This window comes from Eubalaena glacialis, chromosome 10 (genome assembly GCF_028564815.1).
Source record: "Eubalaena glacialis isolate mEubGla1 chromosome 10, mEubGla1.1.hap2.+ XY, whole genome shotgun sequence".
NCBI lineage: Eukaryota > Metazoa > Chordata > Mammalia > Artiodactyla > Balaenidae > Eubalaena > Eubalaena glacialis.
The window spans coordinates 121943486-121959424 of record NC_083725.1 but is presented as its reverse complement, the minus strand read 5'-3'; positions in this window follow the sequence as shown (position 1 = coordinate 121959424).

The window sequence follows — 15939 nt, the reverse complement described above, 5'->3', positions numbered from 1 at the left end:
TCTGAGCAGGGGGCTGGCACACACCCTCCGGGGTCCTGCAAACATCTCCGGTGTTTACTCGAGGCGAGGGGTAAACCTCGATTGCCAGGGGTCTCCCTGGGGGTCAGTCCAGGGAGTCAGCGTGGGCACCTGGGGACTGAGAGGGGGCTTGTCCAGGACATGTGGGGGGAGATGCCTGGTCACCCCCTCCAGGGTGCTACACAGAGAGCTCCTGGGGGGGCGCTTCATCCTCACCTGGACCCAGGACCCCTACAAGGTGCCAGCACACTGGGTCCCACCCCCACCCTGGGAGGAAAGACTGCCCAGTGGCAGGGACTCTCCAGAGGGCAAGCCAGTCCAGACTGCCCCTCGGGGTGGGGTCCAGGCTGGGGGGCTCTCATGCATGGGCCGCTGGCCTTGGGACTCAGATGGATGCCTCCCTGGAGGCCTGAGGAGCTTATGGGGCTGACACCACATCCCTGGGGTGCACGGCCCTGGCTGGCCAGCTCGTTGCTGGAGACCCCCTTCTCAGCTGGCCCCCTGGGACTTTGGGTCGTGGGAGGGGCAGAGTGGTCCTGCTGGACCCCGGGGCCCCCTAATTACGGTTGTCTGAACCCACATGGCTCTGAGCTACTTGCTTCAGGCACAGCAGGAGTGAGGCGGCCTTGGGGGGGGCATCTCCTGTGCCAGCCTCAGGGTGCCCGGCCCGCTCAGGCAGAGAAGCAGGGGCTGTGCCCACACCCCCCTGGGAGAAGGACAGAAGGACATGGCTCCTGGGGGAGGCGCCCTGGGGAGCAGGAGGCCGGTGGGGCCAGTGGGCACTTGTCCACGGGCAGCTCACACGCCCGCAATGCGAGGGGTCAGGGCGAGGGTCACGATCAGGGTCAGGGTCAGGGTGAGGCGAGGGTCGGGGCACAGGTGTTTTGAATTCTCCACGGGACCGTCTCGCAGTCAGGGAGCAGGGTGGGTCCGACCTGTCCAGGGCATCCTGACCCTGAGTAGGAGCCCGGGGGGCCTGGCACAGGGGGCTTCTGCCTTCTTGGGGCGGTTCTGCCCCACATGGACCTGGGCTCCTTCCACAGAGACTCTGTGTCTGGGGCCTCCCCATACCTCACAGACCACCCAGCTCTGCGGGGCCACCCCCTCCCGGCTCACAGATGCAGAAGATTCTGTGTATTTACCTTAAATACATTTTAGTTTTAATAGAAAGTTGTTTTAACAGGAAACCACTCTCGGCGAGCTGCCGGCCTGGGGGTGCCTCAGCCCTGGTGGGCGGGCAGGCAGGTGGGATGCCCTGGGGACCCAGTTCTCTGTCATTTCTCCTCCATGCTCTTGGCACCCCGTTTGGAGAACCCCAGGCCTAGGAATGCTCCCGGCCCAGGCAGGGGTGGGCAAAGGGGGTCCCAGGGAGGCCCCCCTGGGTGCCCCTACCCCAGACCCTCCCGGCCGGGGTCCCTACAGGAGGGATGGTGCTGAAAGGGGCCTGTGGTCTGGGCATGAGTGGGCTCACGTGGCCATCTGCCCGGGCTTTGCCGAGGGGCCTCCCTGGGGGCTCCCCCTGCCCTCGGGGAGCTCCCGCTCACAGGGGGACTCGTGCAGCTCCAGACGGAGGGCCAGGGAAAGCTGGTGGGTGGGGGCTCTCAGGGGCAAGAGGGTGGGCCCTGGGCCCTCCCCTCAGGCCTCAGCCCTCAGGCCTCAGCCCTCAGCCCTGGCCAGGGCCCCGGGAGGGTGAACGCACTGTGGGGCTGCAGGGAGACGGCCCATCGGGCCTCGGGACAAGCAGGGAAGCAGGGGCTCCGACAGGCCACCCGGGCCGTCTCCCACCAGACAAAGCCATCCCCGGGGCCTGGGTGCAGCCCACGGTGGGCAGTTCGAGGCTCCAGAATGGGCCGGGTGGGGCTGTCCCCCAGAGGTCCCCCTGCCACCGGGACTGGCTGTGGGATCAAGCCCCAAGCCTTTCTCTCTCATGGCCCCCGTTCCATCCCTCTGCCCGGACCCTTCCGGGTCCCCAGCTGCTTCAGCCCTTGCCCAGCAGGCGCCCGACCACAGGGCCTTGGCGTCGGCTGCCCTTGGTGTCCCGCACACGGCCCCCAGATGTCCCCTGGCTCCTCCCCTCCCCTCTGACAGCCTTCTCTGTCCCCTTCTCCAGACTGCGCCCTGCACGTTGGGTGCTGTTGTGTCTCCCAGCAGGTCCTCCCCCAACGGGCCCGTCCGCCTGTTCTCAGTGTGTCCCAGCACCTGCAGGGGGCCCACGCCTCGGGACACATCAGGGGACAGGTGGGGCAGACTGTGGTCTCCGGACACTCCTGTGTCCTGGGTGGGGCGGGGCTTGTGGCAGGCAAGGGGCTCCCTCGTTGGGGCCCAGGGTCACCTCCCAGCAGCCTGAGGGTTGCAGGCGTGGCCCTGGCTGGTGTGGGATGTCACTGGATTGCAATCGGCTGCCCCCGGGGCCTGGATCAGAGGCCTGTGTATGTGTGCGTGTGACTTGGTTTGAGTTTCCTGGGAAAGTTATGCCGTGCGGTCCAGGATCTGTCACCGCAGGCGGCCCAGGCCCTGAAATTAGCGGACAGCTCTGACCTTTCAGCATTGCTGGCACCCGGGTCCTGTTCCATCCCAGCAAGGCGGGGCTGAGGCCCCTTTTCCCTTTCTACACAGTGGTTTGGCGGGAAACCACAGAGCATGGCATTGTTGTCTGCTGACCTGGGGGCGCTGGAATGCGCTGAGCAAACGGTGGCAGGGAGATAAGCATGTGTGTGGCCATTGTTCTCCGTTGTGCCCCTGCAGGCTGGGCGACAGGAGCGCGTCCCGCTGGCCGGCCTCGGGGAGCGGAACCCCGGACACACGGGTGATTGTCTGCCCTCGCTCCCTCCGCCTGTGTGGCCGGCCCTGAGCAGCGCTGGTCACCCCAGGGCTCCCGCCGGTGCCGTGAGGCAGGGACCCCGAGGGGGCCTGAGCCCTGGCCGAAGCCTGCCCTGAGCCTACCCCCAGCCCCAGAGCCTTTTTCTGTCTAGGAAAAAAAAGCCTTTTTCTGTCCAGGCCCTACACACTGCTTCCAGCTTCCTGGCTCAGTTGGGAGGGTGGGCCCTGTCCCCTAGGCCGTGGCTCCCTGGGATTGGGGCCGAGGGCCTGGGTGGGGACACCAGCAGGTGCTTCCAGAGGCTCCCCTCTGGGCGCCCCCCGCACATGCGGTGGTCCTGGGGGAGGGCAGGTGGGGCTTCAACCCCTGAGGCTTGAGGACGGTGGCTTCAGCACGTGCTGGGGCAAGATTTCAGCCTGGAGGGGAGTCAGCCTTGTGGCCACTGCCTGTTTGGGGAGTGGGCCGGGTGGCAGGTAGGGCTGTAAGGACAGGAGCGCTGGGATGACGGGCCTTTCACTGCAGAGCCAGCAGTGACTTCCCGCTGAGTCGGGACACAAGGTTGCAACTGTCCTGGACCCCGGCGTTGAGGCCAGCGCTGAGCGGCCGGCTGGCTGAGCCTTTGCCATGCGGGAGCTGTGAGACCTCGAGTGGCCAGTGCCCCGAGCCTGGGCCCCTCCTGAGAGCTGATGCTTGGGAAGATGGTGCAGACCAGGAGACCCTGGGTCCAGAGTAGCCGGAGCAAAGATTCCCCGAGGGACCTCGGCCTGGGGGTGGAGTCACCAGCCACCCCAGCCCCAGCTCTGCCCTAACATCCTGTGTGTGGCCAGGGGGCAGGTCCTGGGCAGGCTGCTCCGCTGGGGTCCCGGCCGGCCCCCCTCCCCACTGTTGCTCTTGATCGCCAGTCACCTGCAGCCCCTTCCTCGAGACCCCCACCCTGGAGCCAGCTGGGAGCGGCCGCGTGAGGGCTGAGAGGGTGACCCAGGCTCTCCCCACCACGTCCCAGCCACCTTACCTGCAGCTCCCTGGCCTCCCGTGCGCTCCCCGGCCAACTCCTGCTTCCCGTTGGCCCTTCCAGACCCCCATCCTGAGCTGCTGGGATCAACCCTGCCGGGCAGAAGTGAAGCCACCGAGCCAGGGCCACAGGCGAGGGGCCTGGGCAGCCAGGGAGGGTGCTGCAAGGGGCTGGGGCAGGCCGTTCCTCCGGGGGCCCAGGGCTTCCCTGCCAGCCCCAGCGCCTACCCCTGGGCCCCAGCCCTCCCCCAAAATTCCTGGGCCTGGATTTGAGGTGTGTGCTGCCCCCCACCACTCGGGCCCCTGCAGGGCAGCCCCAGTGCTGACTGCTGCCCACAGCCCCATCGTGTAGCTGTCAGGTGGACAGAACTTCATGGCTGTGGCTGCAGGAGGGGGCTGAGGCATAGGACTGGCGCTGGGACAGGTTAGGGGGTCCAGGGTCGGGGAGTCACTGCCACAGGCTTGGTGGAACCGTGCTCCTGGACAGGCTCACCTCCGCCCCTCTCCTGGCCAGGGCCTCTGGTCCTTTGTGTATATTTTAGGTGCCTGGCCCTGTGCTGGGGCCTGACGGGGGGACCACAAGGGGACTGAGGGACAGGTTGAGCCACAGTGGGCTGGGAAAGCAGGCCTGGGGCTGGATGCCCACCTGCTGCCCAGGCACCTCCGGCCAGATGGGGGCCTGGCCACCTGCCCCTCCCGCCAGGGGGGAGCGTAGCTGGGGTCGGGGAGACGTGCTCCCAGGAGGCAGTGCTCGGCCCAGCTCTTCGGGCAGCACCCGGGGTGCCCCCTGGCCCCGGCCCGTGCTCTGAACGATCCTCCCCCCACTCGGAGTCTGGGCACCTCTGACCCCACGGTGGTGGAGTGGCCCCTCCCGACCAGCACCCACTCCCACTCCCACCCCACTCGGGGACCTGGGGCTGCCCCTCAGGGGCTCCGAGTCACGTTTCTCCTGGGCCTGGCTTGCCACCCACCCGCCTCCAGCCCTGAGCTGAGGGTCCCGACGTCTCCAAGGTGCCAGAGGAGACGATGATGTTTTCAGCTTCTGGCCAGAGCCCCCTGCCCCCTCGGCCCCCCAGCTGTGGGCCGGCTCAGCGCGCCCCGGCCCCCCGGCTGAGCGGACTGCCCTGGCCCCCTGCCCGGTGCTGTGCTATGCTGCGTTGAGTGCCAGCGGATGTTGGGTGAAAAGCAAACAGATAAAGTTGGTCAGGAGCAGCGGGACGGGAGCCTCGCACCGGGCCAGGGGTTATCGGGCTGCTTGTGGCTCCAGGTGCGGACGTGGCGGGTACTGAGTGTTTGCGCTCCGCTGGTGGCCGTGAGGGGCTGCCGGCCGCTGTGGGTGTGACCCGGGAGCTGGTGGCCAGGTGGTGGTGCCGGTTGATGCACACGATCCGTCCCTCCATTGGGGGGCCGGAGGGTGGCGGGGAGCACATGGGGGGCGTTCTCAGCAGGGTGTCCAGGTCGGTCGGGCTGCTGAACAGAAACCCGGACCTGGTGGCTCGCCCACACACACACTGCTTCTCGCAGCCCTTGGACACTGAGGTCTGAGGTCAGGGTCCCCCTGGGGCCGGGCTTTGGTGAGGGCTCCTCCTGGGCCTCGTGGGAAGAGGGGGGAGGGCACTGATGCCATCATGGGGCCCCACGCTCACGACCTCATCGCCTCCCAAAGGCCCGATTCCATCACCCTGGGGTCAGGGCTTCCACGTATGAATTTTGGGGAAACACAAACATGTAGCCCCAAACAGGTAGTACCAGGTTGTGGAGGGCTGTCAGGTTGGAAGGCGTGGTAGGAACCCCAGAAGCACAAGTCAAGTGGTCTCTGAGGGCAGACACAGCTCAGAGCTGGGAGGGCCCTGAGCAGCCCGGGAAGGCTTCCTGGAGGAGGTGGGCTAGAGGAGGGGCAGCCAGACCCTCAAGGCCCGGGGTTGGAGCTGGGGTGGGGAGAGGCCCTGCTGAGGCCGGAAGTGCCTGCTTAGCTGTGGGGACACTGGTGAGGGGGCCGGGGCCAGGCCAGAGGGTGTCCTGGGCCTAGCGTGAGCTGGGAGAAGTGGGTAAACTGCGGATGAACAGCAGGGTGGGGGGCCTGCACAAAGTGGTGGGGCAGCGATCCAGGTACCCGGCAGGAAGCAGGGAGAGCGGGCAGGGCCGGGTGGGGAGGATCCCAGGGCCAGGCTCCCAGGCTTACAATGGCCAGTCTGCCTGGCTGACCACGGGGACTCAGCACGTGCCATATGGGACCAGGTGGACTTCCGGGGCCACTCATGCCAGGCACTGGCCCCGGGGAGTCCTGGGGCCCAGACTTGCTGTCCAGCGGCCATGGTGTCACTCTGGTCACCTGGGGGAGGTGTCATGCAGGTACCTGCAGGCCTCAGACAGCGAGTGGCCGCTGGGCTGTGGGCACGGAGGCAGTTGCCAGGGGCTCCAGCGCTCGCAGGACCAGAGGGCCAAGCCTGGGCCGCAGGGAAGGCAGCCCCATGGCCCGGCCCTGGGACCTGGGGGGCCGGTTCACCTGGGAACCTGGCTTGGGGCACTAGCACCTGCTGTATACAAGCCGTGGCCTCACTCCACAGAGTTTCAGATGGGAGGCAGGTGCAGGAGGGCTCAGGGGCTGCTGGGGCCCCAGTCCCAGCCCAGCTGCAGAGGCACGACACGCCCCCTCCCAGCTGCTGCCCGGTCTGCTCCAGGCTTGGTACTGGGTCCCTGTGACCCTGTGATCTTAGAGTTTAGGGATGGTCTACTGTAGTTTATTAAGTGTGCAACAGCATGATTTCTAACACACACACATTACACATACCTTAACGAAAAAATGTTTTATTGATAAAAAATGCTAACCATCATCGGAGCCCTTAGCAAAGATCATTAATCACAGGTCACCACAACAAATATAATAATGAAAAAGATTGAAATACTGCGAGAATTACCAGGATGTGACACGGAGAAACAAAGTGAGCAAATACTGTTGGAAAAATGGCGCCAATAGGCTGGCTCGGCGCAGGGTTGCCTCAAACCTTCAGTTTGTTTAAAACAAAACAAAAAAAAATGTGATATTTGCCAAGCGCAATAAAATGAGTCTGCCTGTCCTTGAAGAGTTCCGTGTGATCAGCTTCAACCCAAGCACACGCCCGGGAAAACATCACCGCCACCAGGACAGCAGTCACCTCCATCCCCAGAAGTGTCCAGTGCCCCCTTGGGAACGACCCGTCCGAAACCCGCAGCAGCCGTGGACCTGCTCTTTGTCACTGCAGATTTGTTTGCATTTTCTAGAATTTTATGTAAATAGAATCATACAATATGTACCTTTTTGGTCTGGCTTCTTTCACTCAGCTTTTTGAGTGAAATTATTTTGAGATTCATCCATGTCGTAGTTTGATCCAATCGTCGGCTGCATTTTATCACTGAGCAGTACTTAGTGGTTTGGGTGAGCCGGCCTGCTTCTCTGTCCCACAATGGTGGCCACTGGGATGTTTCCAGTTTGGGGCCATTACAAATAGAGCTGCTGGAACAGGTGTGTCTGGTCTCGCTTGGGCATATGTTCCTGTTTCTCTCGGGTAAATACCCGGGGGTGGCATGGCTGGATTGCACGTTTGGCATCTGTTGGAGTTTTTAAGCCAAACTGTTTTCCAGGGTGACCCCACCATCCGCATCCCTGCCAGCCACGGATGAGATTTCTGGTTCCTCCACATTCTCGTCAGCACTTGACACCCTCAGTCTTTCAAATTTTAGCCATTCTTACAGATAGTGGTGTCTCGCATACACATGCTTACTCGCCATCCATATGTCTTCTTTGGTCATGTGTCCTTCAAATCTTTCCACATTAGAAAAATTGGATTATTTACTTGTTATTCAGCTTTGAGTGTTCTTTATCTATTCTGGATAGAAGTCCTTTACCAGATAGAGGCTTTGCAAAGATTTTTCTCCTAGTCTGTGGCTTGTCTTTTTATCCTGAATAGTATCTTTCAAAGAGCAGACATTGTTAATCTTGACAAAACCCAATTTACGAAGTTTTCTTCTACGGATTGTGCTTTTCCAGTGTTGCGTCTAAGAAATCGGATTTTATCATGATGAAGTGACCTCCATTATCCCTGGTGATACCCTTTGCTCTGAAATCTACTCTGTCTGATGTTAACATTGCCTCTCCATTTTCCTCCCATCTGTTTGCATGTCTTTTTCTATCCTTTTACTTTGAATGATTAGTGAGCAGCTAATAGAGGAGCCTTGCTTTTTTATGCAGCCTGACAACCCATACCTTCTTACTGGGGTTTCAGAGGCTACACTGAATACAATTATTGACACAGTTCAGTTAAAACCCACCATCTTGCTGTTTGTTTTCTATTTCTTCCATCTCTTCTGCCTTGTTTTGGATCCACTGAGCAGTTTTTCACAATTCACTTTACCTCCTTTGCTGCCTTCTTTGCTGGAATCCTTCGTCTTGTTATTTTTGTCGCCTTCAGGGTTATAGTGTTTGCCTTAACTTGTCAGATCCCACCTTTAGAGACACAGCATATGGGATGAGAACCCGCAGTGCTGTGCCCCCTTCTCCCTCCTCCCGTGCTCTGTGTGCACTTTACTTCCACATGTTATAGACCCTCACTAGTTACGTGGTTATTATTTTTGTTTAGTCGGTTATCTTTTAAAGAGATTTAAATAAAATAAGCAAAATATCCTATATATTTACCTGTGTAATTGCCATTCCAGCTGCTTCCATTTCTGCGTGAACCCACACAACCATCGGGTGTTGTTTCCTTCTGCCTGAACCTCTCCTGTGCGATGGTGGCACATCTGAGAACACTGTCACTTTGCCTCTGTTTTTGGAAGATACTTTTCAGGATGGTCGCTTTTTTGTCCTTTTCTCTGCTGGTTTCTGTCGTCATCTTCTGAGTGCTCCCCCCTCTGGATTCTTTTAAGATTCTCTTTTCATCACTGGTTTTGAGCAATTTGATGATTTGTCTCGTGTAGTTTTCTTCATGTTTCTTGTACTTGGGGGGTGTTGAGCATCTCACATCTGTGGGTTTCTGGTTTTCATTATTTTGAACAAATTTTGGCCATTATTTCTTCAGTCTGTTTTCTGTCTCTCTCTCTCCTTTGCGGAACCAGTTACATGTAAATTAAATTGCTTAAAGTTGCCCCACTGTTCACTCATGAGCTGTTTGTTTTTGGACTCTTTTGTCTTCCTGTGTTTCATTTTGGGTAGTTTCTATTGCTGTGTCTTCAGGTTCATGAATCTTTTCTTCTGTCAGGTCTAATTGGACGTTAACCCCTCCAGTGCATTTTTCATCTCATACGTGGTCGTGGTTTTCATCCCTAGAACTGTAATTTGGATCTTTAAAATATATCTCTATCTATCTATCTATCTATCTATCTATCTATCTATCTATCTATCTATCTATCCATCTATCCATCTATCCATCTATCCATCCATCTATCTATCCATCCATCTATCTATCTATATATCTTCCTGGTCTCTGCTTAACATGGTCAGTCTTTTCTATGGCTTTTTCAACACAGGGAATACAGTTATAATAACTGTTTTAATGTCTTTGTCTGCTCATTCTAACATCCATGTCAGATTTAGGCTGGTTTCGAATGACTGATTTTTCTCCTGATTGCGGGTTGAATTGTCCTTTTCCTCTGCCTTCCTGGTACTTTTTGATTGGATGCCAGACATTGTGAATTTTACCTTGTGGGGGCTGGATATTTTTGTCTTCTTGAGCTTTGTTCTAGGACACGGTTAAGGTACGTGGATGCAGTTCGGTCTTTCAGGTCTTACTTTTGTGAACCATCAGATGGGGTTGGAGCAGTGCTCTGTCCAGGCAGGGCTGGGGAGTGTCTACCTGCTGCACTGTGATCCTGAGGTTTTCCAGCATTGCCTGGTTGGGGGGGTGGCGGTGGCTGCTCCCTGCCTGTGGGAGCCCTGGCCACTGCTCTCTCCGGTCCTTGCAAGTGGCTCCTCCCAGCCCGGGCATATCCTCCCTTGTGTGTCCTGCCCCGTGGGGCTCGGGCAGCTCCTGCCCACCCAGGGCTCACTCTCTGCAGCCCTGTCCTCTCCGGCATCCCCTGAACTCCAGCTACCTTGGTGTCCAGGGGCCTCGGCTGAGCTCCTCCTGGTCCCCTCCCTGCACCTTGTCCTGGAAGCTATCTCAGGGCAGTGACCCGGGAAATTGTAGGGCGCCCCTGGTGCATGCCCCATCTCCCCTGGGATCCCTGTTCTTCATTGCCTGATGTCCAGCATCTTGACCACTGTTGTTTCCCATGTTTTGTCCCATCTTTTAGTTGTTTCAGGCGGGAGTACATTCAGCCAGTGTTACTCTTTTTGGAGGTTGGAGCTGGAAGAACTTGATGAGATGGAATCTAAAAACCTTATAATGTGGTTCATAGTCACTAACAGAATGTGGGCAAATGCAGAAAAGTAGCCAGAAGAGAAGCACTGCCCCGCGGGGTCCCTCTGCCCAAACCCACACCCTGTTAGCCTGCTGTGTCTCCTCCTGGCTGTTTTCTGTGTGTGAGACATTGGGCAGCACTGTCGTGACACCTGTTTTACTTTTCCAGGGTGCCTTGAATGCCTGGAATTTATTGTCTCCTGGTTCCAGAGGCTGAAGTCTGAGATCAGGGGTCAACAGATTTGGCTCCCCTGGGGCTGGGAGGAGCATCTGGTCCACAGCCCTCCTCTTCCTGCTGCTTCCTGGTCACTTTTGGAGTTCCATGGCCTGTGGACACATCACCCCCATCTCTGCCTGCATCTTCACGTGGCCTTCTCCCCGTGTGCGTGTCTGACTAAAATGTTCACTCTTTTTATAAGGACACCACTCGTATAGATTAGGGCCCACCTGTTCCAGTGTGACCTCATCTTAAGCAATTACATCTGCAAGGACCCTACCTCCACGTCAGGTCCCATTCTGAGGTGCTGGGGGTCAGGACTTTGACCTGGAAATTTGTGCATTTCCACAGGAGGCCACGTACAGGGACTCCTCTCTCCTTTGGAGACTGTTTGGGGGGCTACCTTGTGCACCTTGTTCATCTCTGTGGGGAGTGGGTGGGGCAGGCCCGTTCTTCCCAAGGCTCTGCCCGTACCCTCCATCCTGCCAACATCCTGGACCACTCTCCCGAAGGAGATGCCCATCTCAGGGGGTCCTGCCCAAAGTTGCTGGGGGGCCTCCAGAGGGCCATGGATACACCCTCTGAGCTGGACCTCTCTCCCTCAGGCCTCCCCACCTGCTGGGGGACCACGCAGAGTAGGAGTCTCCCCTCACCTCCTCCTGGGTATCACTGAGATGAATGCGGTGCCCCCAGGCCTGGGCCTTGCTGGCCTGAGTCAGCCCCCAGCCCTCTGGCCGTAGCCTCACTGGGCACACACGGCTTGTAGAACAAGGGTAGGCTTCCCAGCAATAATAACAAGAAACATGGCAATGGCTGCTACTGCAGTCCACGCTTACAGCCCTGTGCCGGGCTCTGCCCTTTGAGTGTTTGTGGCTGGCGGGGGCGCCTGGAGCCCGGCCCTGCCCACTGGGCCCCGTTCCCGTGCTGCTGCCCCCGGAGTGACTCTGGCCCACAGGTGACGGGTAGGGCAGTCCCCCCAGCTGCTCCTTGAGAGCTTTCTGTTGACTCTACCCCTCGCCAGCTCTGTAATCGGCTAGTGCAGAGGCCACATCCGCTTCCTCGAGGCCTGCGCACAAGGAATGTCCCTGCTCCTGCGGCACTGCGTCACTAGGCCTGGCTCCAGGTCCAGCTCTGGGCCTGCTGTGTGGGGCTCTGGCCCCTCCTGGGGGGTCACCACTCACAGCTGCACTCCCCACCATAGGAAGTTGGGACACCAGAGGCTCTCTGTACGGTCGCTGTGCCGAGGCCAGATGTGGCCACGCCTGGGGAGGACAGGCCCCCTTTCTGAGGGAAGGAGGGGCAGATTCCAGTCATCCAAGCTTCATAGCCCACGGGCGGGGGTGGCGCTGTGGCCGACTCCAGGCAGGGTCCCACCTCTTCCCACCCCCAGAGCTGGGGCTATCATTCTGGGCACTTCTGAACCCTCCCGCGTCCCCTGCCCCAGGGGCTGGCCACCAGCGTGGCCCTTCTGCCTTCATCCTGCCCCCTGGCTTCCCAGGGAGGGGCTCAGGCCAGGTGGGCCCCAGGTAGCCTGGTCATGAAGGGCCTTCTGGGGTGTGGGCTGAGGCCTCAGAGCCCTGACTATCCCCAGGGGTTTGTAGGCAGAGCCCCAGGGCCTCCGGGTGGAGTAGGGCTCCCCTCTGGAGGAGGGAGGCCGCCAGGATGCCCAATGGCCTTCCGTGCGCTCATCTGGCCGAACGTCAGGAGTTTCCCCTGCACCTGCCTGCTGCCGCCCAGTTCCCCAAGCACAGGGTCAGAGATGGGCGGCCCTCTGTGGGGCAGGGCCGGGCAGGGAGGGCTCAGGGCCAGGACGGGCAGGGCTGCCCAGCTGGGGAAGGGTCCCCACCGGGTGTAATGCTTAGAGTGACTGATGCTTCCTGACCATCACTGGGCAGATGAGAGAGGCCAAGGTCGGGCAGGAGGAAGCAGAGGGGCCGACTCCTTCCGGCCCAGCCTGTGTGCCTGCCTCGCATGCAGGACGCAGACCCGGCAGCAGACGGCGCCCACCTGTCACAGGGGCCGCGGTGCAGAGACAGATGGGGTCAGGTGACCGCGGGAAGCCCTCTGACCGACCGCCCCCCACTCCGTTCCAGGGCCGCTGAGGCCCAGATGCAGACGCAGGGGACCTCCGAGTGGGCGTGGTCCACTCAAGCCACACCCACGAAGGTCCGTCCGAGTGGGCGTGACCCGCTCAGTCCCAGCCACACCCACACACGCTCGGGCCCGCCCACGCTCCGGCACACGAGGGCGCACGCGCAGCTCTCCTCCCGGAAGATGTGCGGGCGCTGGGCGCCACCTGCTGCACAACATCGGCATCCCGCGTGCCTCCCGCCTCCCGAACCTTCCGTGGGCCGGTCACGCTGGCCGAGGTGTGGGCCTTCCCGGATGCTGAGACCCTTCCTGCACACCCGGGACTGGGAAGGGGGCGAGCTCCCTGCACGTGTGGCCGCAGGAGCGCCCAGTGCCCAGAGGAAGCACTGAGGTGGGCAGACAAGGTGGCACTGGGGGTGGGGGGCAAGGGCCCGCCCGGCTCCTGGGACCTCTGGGCCTGGCGGGCCCTGTGTCGGGCTCCAGGCGGGGGGGTCCCAAGTTCCCCATGGCTGTGCCGAGCCCCCCTTGCTTGTGAACGTGCAGAAGGGGCAGCTGCCAACCAGACCGCAGACACAGGAGGCCGGTTCCCCGCCCCCGCTGCTCATGGCCCCCCCAGGGTGATGTGCGGTTTCAGAGCTGACCCCCATCCACCGCCAGGTCCCTGCAGACCCCCAGGCTGGCAGCAGCCCCCGCGCCTGCACCCCAGACTAAGGTTCCGCCTGAGTCTGCGGGGATTCCCCCCCAGGACCCTGTTCCCTCCCTGCAGCTTGCCCGCACCCCCAGGGCCACTCGCTGGCCAGAGGGCACAGGTGGGGGCACGAAGTGGCAGCCCACACGGGGGCCCGGAAGTGCCACAGTGTGCAATGGAACCGCCCTCCGCCGTCCAAAACCTCAGGTTTTTATTGAGTGCCAGCGGGATGCAGAGCATGCTGAGGGTGGGAGGCCCGGGAGCAAACAGTGGGCTGGCTCTGAGGGCCAGCGAGGACCTGTGGTTCCAGAATCCCCCCCAGACATTCACTCCCAACCCGGGGCGCCTGGGCGGAGCTCCTCTCCCCCCCTCCCCCTCCCACCTTACCCCAGCTGTTTGGTGCCCCTGCGGGCTGCCTGGTTGAGCTACTTGCAGGGGCCTCGGGGTGGGGGGGTGTTGGGAGTGGGTGTGGTCATCGTCCCCCCGGCCCCAGCCCATAGATGGGCCTGGAGGAAATGATTTCCCCGGTGATCTTACATGTGGCTGGAGAAGTGGGGCCACCAGGCTCTGCATCTCAGGCCCGCCCTGGGGCAGAGCCAAGAGGGGCTGCCTAGGCACCAAGGACTCATCCAGCTGTTAAGGAGATGCCTGGTGGCCCCCACCTGGTGGCTCTGGGCCTGAGGGCAGCTGGTCTCCTGGTGGCTGCCTGGGCCCTGGCTGAAGGGAGGGGTCGGCTGGATGTGGCTGGTGTTCCCCCGCCCTCGCGAAGGATGCAGGGACGAGGAGGCCCCCCCAGCTGACCAGTGGAGGCCCCGCCGCAGGGGTGGGCGCTCGGGTCCCACCCTGCTGCCCTCACTGCTTCCCAGAGCAGTGCGTCCCGTCATTTAGTGGGTGACGGTGGTCCCGGGTTCCTGATCCTAATTCCCCCCCCTTCAGGTGTCACCCCTGCTACACCTGCCCTAAATTCCCACCCCAGGTCCCCTTGGCTCTAACACCGTAGCCCTCAGACCCTGCCCTGTGCCCAAAGCTGTACCCCTTAACCCCCAACCCCACTCTCACCTCCCTCCCTAAATCCACCACCCCCCCACCGGCCCTCTGGGCTGATCCCTCAATTCTCCGGACCCTCCCCTATCCACCTCTTCCCTAGCCTCAGCTGACTTAACACATGGAGGCTCAGGGGAGGCAGGTGGGTCCCCGCTGCGGCTGCACACCAAGTGTGTGACCATGTGCCTCGTCCAGGACGTCTGCTCCCCGCGTCCACCCGGGGCGGAGGGCAGCCTGGACCATGGGAGCACCTGTCCTCTGCTCTCTGTGACACTGCCTCCGATTCTGTGAGCTGGATGGGGGGACAGCTGGCTGTTTCCTCCATCTCTGGGAAGTGAGAAGTGGGTGTCCTCCTGGCCGGGGCCTCCTGGCCCCCGGGATCCCCGGCTGGCTTCCGGAAGATGCCGGGAGGAGGGAGGGTGGTGGCGCTGGACCTGTGCCCCAACAGGACCTGGCCATAAACAGGCGGGGTGGGGGCTTTGGCGTGGACTGCTGACCCTCCCTGGCGGACTTTGCCCCCAGCCTGGCCCCCAGCTGTCAGCTCTTCCCAGGAATGGCCACCTTTGTTTGTTCCTTGAGAGTGTGGGTGGCATTGCCTGCCTGCCCAAGCCCTGGCAGGCTCCTCTGTGGGCCTGGGGAGGGGGCCAGTGGGGGCTGGGGCTCCCCTGGGGGCCCTGGGGCTGCAGGCACAGGCCCCCCCAACCCAACAGTGGGGCGCAGGCCTGGAGAGTGACCAGGCAGGCAAACAGGCCCAGAAAAGGCAGGGCCTGCGTGCGTCCACTCGGCCAGCCCTGAGCTGGGATCAGGGCCCGGGGTCCATCCCTTCCATGGCCTGGCCTCGTCTTGGATTGAGGAAGGTGGGGTCAGTTGAGGCAGAAATGATCACTTTCATGTTTTAGTTTGGAAAGGGGCCACATTGGGGGAGCTTATGGTGTTTCTTCCAGCTCCTTGCTGACTGCCCCTGGACAGGGTCCCCACCCAGGCATCAGTGTTCACCTGGGTGATTCTAATAATATTATCAGGTGATGCATCGTCTCAGCCACTCCCCAGCACGGTCCCCGAGACATTTTTTGGGGGAAGACTGAGAGCGCTAAACTATTTTCATAACAAGACCGAGTGATCTGCCTTTTTCACTGGGCTCCCGTGGCACAGACGGTGCAAAAGCCCCAGTGGGTGAAGCTCCTCAGCAAGGATCCCGGCGTCGCCACGGGGCAGGGCCCCCCGTCTTCGCCACACACTCTCCCAGGGAAAGAAGCGCTTTCAGCAAACGTTCCTAATTTAACTGACTTCAGTCTGGGCCCTGGCACGTGAGGAGTCGGGTGGCGCGAGCGTCCCGCTGCGCTGGGCTCGGGCGACGGGTGAGGGGTGAGAACCACTGACCGACGGGCCGTGGCTGTTCACACCGGGGCTCTTGGTAGACGTTTTCTCCAAAACGAGAACAACAGCGGACAGTCTTTGTTGCCACGGTAAACTCGAGCTCTCTAGTGGGAATGAGAATTTTGGAACCTGCCAGCATCAGCGAGACAGCTTCCCGACGTGAAGGCCTTTCTCCGAGCTTGTGATGTAGGTGTGAGTTCCACGTGGACACGGAATGGGAGACTCTGAACCAGCGTTTTCCAAACGACCGATGCGCGATGTTACAGCATCACGGCGGCCAGAGACCCGTCCACGGGGCGAG